At 45.2% G+C, this 9,413-nt stretch overlaps 1 pseudogene; it reads right to left on the bottom strand.

The window, feature by feature from the left end:
* Positions 1–498: 498 nt before the first annotated feature.
* On the bottom strand, positions 499–8,832 carry LOC138246826 (translationally-controlled tumor protein homolog pseudogene; annotated as a pseudogene).
* Between the last annotated feature and the right edge of the window lie 581 nt (positions 8,833–9,413).

Here is a 9,413-nt window from a genome sequence, read left to right as displayed (position 1 = left end):
TTTTATTATGTTTCTCATTTATTTTTTTACAAAAAGCACATGTGCAATATTTTGTGTTTTGGGACAGAATCCAGCATTATATATAAAAAAAACAATATGCGATTATACAATTATTGTACTAAATGCAGAAGGGGGGAACTGCCAAACAGTAAACAAAGCAACAAAGTTATCAAACTTATGCTAAAGAGTTGTACACAGTGAAAAGCACATTCCAAGAGTTCAAAGGAATGCTTGCTCGCAGTACATAAGAATCCAACAGAATGGCATCCCAGAAGAAAACTAAATTAAACTATTAATCACTTCAAAATACTGGTAGATTTCTAAAAGAAATAAAAAAAGTGTGCGCGGGTGCTTTCTTTTATGTTAGAGAAACAAATGTCATTACCCACTAATATTTGGACAATTTATATATTTTACTGTCTGTTCAGGTCCCTGGTCCAGCAGCAAATGGCCCAGGGTTGTTTGTTGACATGCTATAAGGATAACACCATCCTGTCTTCATGGGCTAGTAGACCTACACATCAATACATTCGATTTCACCTTCCCAATGACTTGGTTAAAAGAAGGGCTCCACTCTGAATAGATGATCAAAGCTGAGGGTGCTACAAGTCTGGTTACATGCAACTCGGTCCACTTGCGTGGTTGAAAAAGCAGCATCCACTTATGATACAACCAATGTGAAGGTAACTGACGTTTCTGAATATGTAAGCCCCCCTTAAAGAAAATCATATATGGAGTCACTCTATCTTCACTCTGTAGGAGGCTGGGCTGGTTTGTAGTGGATACCTTGGGTACTTACACCTTATACCAGGTCCAGTTATCCCTTATTAGTGAAGTAGTAGTGTTCTAGCAGCCTAGGCTGATAGAGGTAGCTGTAGCAGAGCAGCTTAGGCTGAACTAGGAGACGTGCAAAGTTCATGCAATACCAGTTTTAGTTACACAGTACTTATACACAAGTAAAGACAATACTCAGTGTTACCAAAAATAAAGGTATTTATTTGGGTGGCACAGTACCAAAAATATCTTAGAGGCAATACTCCTTCTGGAGGTAAGTATTATACACAATATAAACACTAGACACCAAAATAAGGCAAGTAATTAGACATAGGATAGTGCAAATAGGAAATGCTATAGAATGCAATGAGAGAAAATAGGTCTAGGGGCAACACAAACCATATACTAAGAAAGTGGAATGCGAATAACAAATTCCCCCCTAGACAAGTGTAATGTGTGCAGAATCACTCGGAGAGTAAGAATACAGTAAAGGTAAGTAAATTAGCCCACCCCAGAGCCCAGACAAACAGGAGTAAAGTACTGCAAGTTTCTTTACGACACACTACACCTCGTGATTGGGATTTTGCAGTAACCAACCAAGTCTGCAAACAACAACTGCTGGATTCCTGGACCTGAATACCTGCAAAAGAAGGGGACCAAGTCCAGAAGTCGAAAGAAGTTCCAGGAAGGGCAGGAGCCCCTGCCAATCCAGAAGAGGGTGCAAAAGAAGAGTCCCCGGTTGGACAAAGACTGCAGGAATGCACCCTAGGAAGATGCCAGTGGGTTCCTGCGTGATGCAAAGGATGTCCCACAAAGTGAGGATGGATGCAGACGTGATTTCGTGTTGGAAGTCGCCGACAAGCCTTGGTTATGACAAATGTGCACTTTGCATCAAAATGGCGCTGGCTGTACTCAGGAGGGACCTGGGGGCCTCAACTCTGTGTGAGGAAGAGCGGGCTCTCAGCACTTTAGAGAGCCCTCAGGATGCCAGACAGCACCCATGGGAGTCTAAGGACACAGGGACAAAGGAGGTGCAAAATGCGGTTGGTGCAGCACAACAAAGGAAGTTCCCAAGCCGCCGGAGAACAACTCAGCAAGTTGAGTGTCACAGGACGGAGTGCTGGGACCTGGGCCAGGCTGTACACAAAGGAATTTTGTAAATAGTGCATGTAAGGAAATGCCTCCTTGGCATGGTTACCCCCTGACTTTTTGCCTTTGCTATGCTATGTTTTGAATTGAAAGTGTGCTGAGGCCTGCTAACCAGGCCCCAGCACCAGTGTTCTTTCCCTAACCTGTACTTTTGTATCCACAATTGGCACACCCTGGCATCCAGGTAAGTCCCTTGTAACTGGTACCTCTGGTACCAAGGGCCCTGATGCCAGGGAAGGTCTCTAAGGGCTGCAGCATGTCTTATGCCACCCTGGAGACCCCTCACTCAGCACAGACACACTGCTTACCAGCTTGTGTGTGCTAGTGAGAACAAAATGAGTAAGTCGACATGGCACTCCCCTCAGGGTGCCATGCCAGCCTCTCACTGCCTATGCAGTATAGGTAAGACACCCCTCTAGCAGGCCTTACAGCCCTAAGGCAGGGTGCACTATACCATAGGTGAGGGCACCAGTGCATGAGCACTGTGCCCCTACAGTATCTAAGCCAAACCTTAGACATTGTAAGTGCAGGGTAGTCATAAGAGTATATGGTCTGGGAGTCTGTCAAACACGAACTCCACAGCACCATAATGGCTACACTGAAAACTGGGAAGTTTGGTATCAAACTTCTCAGCACAATAAATGCACACTGATGCCAGTGTACATTTTATTGTAAAACACACCCCAGAGGGCACCTTAGAGGTGCCCCCTGAAACTGTATCCAACTATCTGTGTAGGCTGACTGGTTCCAGCAGCCTGCCACACTAGAGACATGTTGCTGGCCCCATGGGGAGAGTGCCTTTGTCACTCTGAGGCCAGTAACAAAGCCTGCACTGGGTGGAGATGCTAACACCTCCCCCAGGCAGGGGCTGTAACACCTGGCGGTGAGCCTCAAAGGCTCACCCCTTTGTTCCAGCACCGCAGGACACTCCAGCTAGTGGAGTTGCCCGCCCCCTCCGGCCACGGCCCCCACTTTTGGCGGCAAGGCTGGAGAAAATAATGAGAACAACAAGGAGGAGTCACTGGCCAGTCAGGACAGCCCCTAAGGTGTCCTGAGCTGAAGTGACTCTAACTTTTAGAAATCCTCCATCTTGCAGATGGAGGATTCCCCAATAGGATTAGGGATGTGACCCCCTCCCCTTGGGAGGAGGCACAAAGAGGGTGTACTCACCCTCAGGGCTAGTAGCCATTGGCTACTAACCCCCCAGACCTAAACACGCCCTTAAATTTAGTATTTAAGGGCTTCCCTGAACCTAGGAAAACAGATTCCTGAAACTACAAGAAGAAGAGGACTGCTGAGCTGAAAAACCCCTGCAGAGGAAGAACAGAAGACACCAACTGCTTTGGCCCCAGACTTACCGGCCTGTCTCCTGCCTTCCAAAAGAAACCTGCTCCTGCGACGCTTTCCAAGGGACCAGCGACCTCTGAATCCTCTGAGGACTGCCCTGCTTCGAGAAAGACAAGAAACTCCCGAGGACAGCAGCCCTGCTCCAAAAGAACTGCAACTTTGTTTCAAGTAGCAGATTTAAAGACCCCTGCAACTCCCCGCAAGAAGCGTGAGACTTGCAACACTGCACCCGGCGACCCCGACTCGACTGGTGGAGAACCAACACCTCAGGGAGGACCCTCCGGCGACTCCGAGACTGTGAGTAACCAAAGTTGTCCCCCCTGAGCCCCCACAGCGACGCCTGCAGAGGGAATCCCAAGGCTCCCCCTGACCGCGACTGCCTGAACTCCATTTCCCGACGGCTGGAAAAGACCCTGCACCCGCAGCCCCCAGCACCTAAAGGAACGGAACTCCTGTGCAGGAGTGACCCCCAGGAGGCTCTCTCCCTTGCCCAGGTGGTGGCTACGACGAGGAGCCCCCCCCCTTGCCTGCCTGCAACGCTGAAGAGATCCCTTGATCTCTCATTGAAAACCATTGGAAACCCGACGCGTGTTCCCACACTGCACCCGGCCGCCCCGCGCTGCTGAGGGTGTACTTTTTGTGCTGACTCGTGTCCCCCCCGGTGCCCTACAAAACCCCCCTGGTCTGCCCTCCGAAGACGCGGGTACTTACCTGCTGGCAGACTGGAACCGGGGCACCCCCTTCTCTCCATTGAAGCCTATGTGTTTTGGGCACCTCTTTGACCTTTGCACCTGACCGGCCCTGAGCTGCTGGTGTGATAACTTTGGGGTTGCTCTGAAGCCCCAACGGTGGGCTACCTTGGACCCAAAACTGAAACCTGTAAGTGACTTACTTACCTGTTAAAACTAACATTACTTTACCTCCCACAGGAACTGTGAAAATTGCACTGTGTCCACTTTTAAAACAGCTTATTGTGTTTTATGTAAAAAGTATACATGCTAATGTAATGATTCAAAGTTCCTAAAGTACTTACCTGCAATACCTTTCAAATGAGATATTACATGTAGAATTTGAACCTGTGGTTCTTAAAATAAACTAAGAAAAGATATTTTTCTATAACAAAACCTATTGGCTGGATTTGTCTCTGAGTGTGTGTTCCTCATTTATTGCCTGTGTGTATGTACAACAAATGCTTAACACTACTCCTTTGATAAGCCTACTGCTCGACCACACTACCACAAAATAGAGCATTAGTATTATCTCTTTTTGCCACTATCTTACCTCTAAGGGGAACCCTTGGACTCTGTGCATGCTATTCCTCACTTTGAAATAGCACATACAGAGCCAACTTCCTACAGTGCACAAAGGCCTCAGTAGGTGAAAAAGACGCAGTACACCGGGGTACTACTGCTCTCAGGGAAGGCAAGTTCTTACCTCCTCCAAATTGCGTCCTCAGGACAGTCTACGTCAATGGGGTCCACCCTCTGTGTCCTTAGGAGCACGCTCGTCACTGTGAGAGGAGTCCAAGGGTACCGTTCGTCGTCTTAGAAGGTGCTTGCGTGAGCAAGGGAGTGACTCCATCACCCCACGGGAGATTTCTTCGGTCCTTCTGGAGTAGGATGAAGACAGGGAGTCCTCAGAGCTTGCACACCGTGGAAACTGTTGCAGTTGCTGACTTGAGCTGAAGTTTCAGAGGAAAAGTATCACTTGTGGATACTTTGTTGCTGTTACAGTGGTTCCTGGAGCAGGCTGCGGTAGATCCGAGGTCAGAGGATGAAGCAGTAGTTGCAGAGGAGGATTCCTGAAGGAACCTTGCAAGCAGAATCTGAAGAGAACCCACAGGAGAGACCCTAAATAGCCCTGAGAGGGGGATTGGCTACCTTATCAGGTAAGGACCTATCAGGAGGGGCCTCTGACGTCACCTGCTGGCACTGGCCACTCAGAGCCCTCCAGAGTGCCCCCACACCTTGCAAAGCAAGATGGCTGAAGTCTGGGACACACTGGAGGAACTCTGGGCACCACCCTTAGGGTGGTGATGGACAGGGGAGTGATCACTCCCCTTCCCTTTGTCCAGTTTCACACCAGAGCAGAGCAGGTGACAAGTGGTCCCTGAACCGCAGTAGACTGACTTATGCAGGAGGGCACCATCTGTGCCCTTCAAAGCATTTCGAGAGGCTGGGGGATGCTACCCCTCCCCAGCCTGTAACACCTATTTCCAAAGGGAGAGGGTATAACGCCCTGCTCTCAGAGAAAATGCTTTGTTCTCCCTTCCTGGGACTGAGCTGCACAGACCCCAGGAGGGCAGAACCCTGTCTGTGAGGTGGCTGTAGCTGCACTGCAAGCCTCAGAGAGCTGGTTTGGCAGTACTGGGGAGGTCCATAGTGGAGCCCCCAGGGTGCATGGAATTGACTCCCCAATACCAGATTTGGAATGGGGGGACAATTCCATGATCTTCGACATGGCCATATTCGGAGTTACCATTGTGAAGCTACATATAGGTATTGATCTATATGTAGTGCACACGTGTAATGGTGTCACAAAGTCCGGAGAAATGGCCCAGTACTATGTGGGGGCACCTCTGCTAGTGCAAAGATGCCCTCACACTTAGTAACTTTGCACCTAACCTTCAGCAAGTGAAGGTTAGACATATAGGTGACTTATAGGTCACTTAAGTGCAGTGAAAATGGCTGTGAAATAACGTGTGTGTTATTTCACGCAGGCTGCAATGGTTTGTCTGAGCTCCCTATGTGTGGCAAAAGAAGTGCTGCAGCCCATGTGGATCTCCTGGAACCCCAATGCCCTGGGTACCTAGGTACCATATACTAGGGACTTATAAGGGGGGTCCAGTGTGCCAACTGAAATTGGTAAATGAAGTCACTAGCTTATAGTGACAAATTTAAAAGCAGAGAGAGCATAAGCACTGAGATTCTGATTAGCAGAGCCTCAGTGACACAGTCAAGCACTATACAGACACACACATTAGGCCATAAACTATGAGCACTGGGGTCCTGACCAGCAGAATCCCAGTGAGACAGGCAAAAACATACTGACATGCAGGTAAAAATGGGGTAACATGCCAAGGTAGATGGTACTTTCTTACACACGGTAATCCAGCAATCTAACCATGCCTTCTGTGACCATTTTCTCCACAGTGTAGAACTGATGGTTTTTGAAGTTAGCAAGTACACAGTTAACTTTCTCTGCAGTTCCACTCATGAATGGTTTCACCATGTCAGGCTTGGCCTCTTCAAGTTAGGTTTTTATTGAAATCACATATTCTTTAATATATACTTTGTAGGAGTCCTTGATAAAGCCAGTCTCCTTAAGGGGATGGTTCAATACTATATCAACACTGCTGATTGTTGTTGGATCCGGCCCTCAACCATTGTGCACTCTGTCGATGCATTGGCCACCATAAGTGCATCGTCAATGCTACCTTCTGTTCTGGCAACAACTATCCCCGCCACCTCAATTCAGATACCGTTACAAGTTTCCTCCATTCTGTAGATACAAGAAAACAGCTCATTGTCTGTGAGGAAGTCCTGGTTGATGATCAAGGTTGTAGGAGGAGTAGGGGCTTCTTGGGGTACAGACGGGGTAAGCGTGCAAATGGACCAGCGTGACAGAAGGAGGACAAGAAGACCTACAACTCTTAGCAGTTGTAGAAACAAAATGACAGTTTCTAGCGTTCCAGTGGCAGGCGTGCTGTGGCAGCTAGCGAAACATCACTGTGAATAGCAACCTCTGAACAAAACATACAGTTTCATGCATAAAAATGTGCCTCTAAAACTGGGGCAAAAACCAAAACAGCTTCTGGTAAAAGTGGCTGCAGAATCCACAAAACGCCTTACAGAAGCCATAGAGAGAGTGATGAGGGGGAAAGCATGCCAGAAGAGACAGTTTTAAAACATCCATTCTCATGATGTGCTTCACAAAAAAAAGAGTTCCCAAAAAGTGAGCAGTTGTGGAGGAATAGATGAAGTTGGTCAGGGAGGTAGTAAAAAGGCTATGCTACACGGGAGGGACTAACTCAAACTAGTCAGCCTAAAACAAACAAAGTCAGCAAACAGAAATCATGCAAATGTGGTGACAAAAGGCAAAACCAATGGTAACCAAAGGGCAGAATGCTTTTCTCGGTCATATTCCAGCATGTCCCCAATTTGTCTTTGCAACCAGACAGATGTACTATCTGGTAGGCTTTAACCTAAAAAGGAAGCATGATGGGAAGATGGTACAAAACAAGAATAGAAATAAGGAAAGAAAGTTGCAAAGGAAGATAAAGAAAGGATGGAAGAACAAAAAAAGGAAATAAAAAATGATGGGTTGAAAGAAGGATTGCAAGAAGAAAAGATGGAGGAAACAAAGAAATAAAAAGAAAATTGTAAAGAGTTGCATAAATGAAGATCAGGAAAATAGAATGAATGACAAGAAGAAATAAGAGACAGAAGGTAGGATAATGGAAGGAAAAGAGAAATAAGTAATGAATGGAAGGAATGCAAAAACAAAAATGGAATGATTGGCAGTAGGAAGGATATGAGGATGATAAAAATCAAGGTAGGAACAAGAAACTAATGAAAGAGTGGGAAGAAGAAAGGAAATTTGTAAAGAAAGAAAACAAAATAGACATAAAAAAAGAACAGAAAAGAAGAGCGGACAGAAGGAAAGAAAGACAGAATTAAGGAATGAAAGGAGGGTAAAAAGAAGTAAAGAAAGTGTAACAATAAGTATAACACCATTTGGAAGGGTATCTTTAAAACAGAGCTCAAATCTCTTCTTCTTAAAAGGCATTTTCGCTCTCCTCCCCACTTCCAACCTCTGTGGTGATTTCTCAGTACTGCACTACTTCCATTTCTTTAGACTCCATCCTGAACATGGCATAGGGCGACAACCAGTTACACATATTTTGTCACTGTTACTACATACACTAAACTCCAGTATTCATGGCTATTCACTGTAAATACGTCTTTGGATAATATAATTAAGTGCCCTTCGGATTATGTCATTTTTTTACCTTATGCAGTGATCCATGTATATTGTTAAGCACTCTAGCCCCTTTGGGTAATGTCCATGCTATATAAAAATGCATAAATAATATAACGTAGGATAGAAAGATGTATAGAAAAAGACAGAATGAAAGAAGAATAAAAGGTAAGAAAAGACAGAAAGAAAGAAGACAATTCAGGTAAATGCAGTTTTTGGCCAAACTCTTTAAAAATCATGCTGTAAAATGCATCATTTTGCACAATCTTTTGCAAACGTTCCTTGGGTGAGCAATTCTCATTGGCTTTCATAGGAAGGATCGGATGTAAAAATAATAATAAAAAAAAAAGTGCCAGCTTGGCCCAGTAAGTAAAGAATCTCTTTCACAGTTTAAGGAGAGAATTGTAATGTTAAAACATGGTCATAATTATGAAAGTGTTGATAACATTAGTGATGAAATGATGGTGATTTTCTCACGTGTACTTACCTGTACTTGACACAAAAACTAAGATTGATGCCAGGCTCAGGGTCACCAGATACTGTCATTGAAAAGGACAAACTTGATATAGTTCTGAAGGACATGACGAAAGGATAATAAAAATGTGATAATAATGCTTTGCATTCAAAGGATGTACTACTGAATTTACGGATTACTTTGCCACCAACATCCTGTTTGATAGAAGAGTATATGGCTCTAAAAGGAGTTTTTTGTTTTCAGGTAGGGACTCCAGAGACTCCTTAAAATAACGTTGAATCCATGGGAACCCAAGCTTTTTATAGCTATGGACTCAGACATGAGCACTCGTATTTTTAGATCATTCACTAAATTATTTTTTGCAAGTGAATTTGGCAATTTGTGGGCTTTCATTTTTGCCTAAAGAAGTTTCCAACACCCTTTCAATAAAAGCTCAGGCGAGTGCTGACACAAGTCAGAAAAGTGCTGCAACTCATAATGAAAAAAAGCGTAGACAAGGGGACCATTTAGGAAATTGAGTCCTCTCAGAGGAATTCTCTCCTATTGTCCTGGGTAAAAAAAAAAAAGCGATGACAAATGACATTTGTGCGTAGACTTTAGGGCTTTTAATGCATATATTTTGATTGGCAATTATACCTTGCCAAAGATACACTACATACTATCCATGCTGGAGGGAGCGACAATAATT

This window comes from Pleurodeles waltl, chromosome 7 (assembly GCF_031143425.1).
Source record: "Pleurodeles waltl isolate 20211129_DDA chromosome 7, aPleWal1.hap1.20221129, whole genome shotgun sequence".
In the NCBI taxonomy this organism is placed as follows: domain Eukaryota; kingdom Metazoa; phylum Chordata; class Amphibia; order Caudata; family Salamandridae; genus Pleurodeles; species Pleurodeles waltl.
The sequence above is the reverse complement of the archived record's forward strand: the minus strand, read 5'-3'. Positions and strand labels throughout refer to the sequence as shown.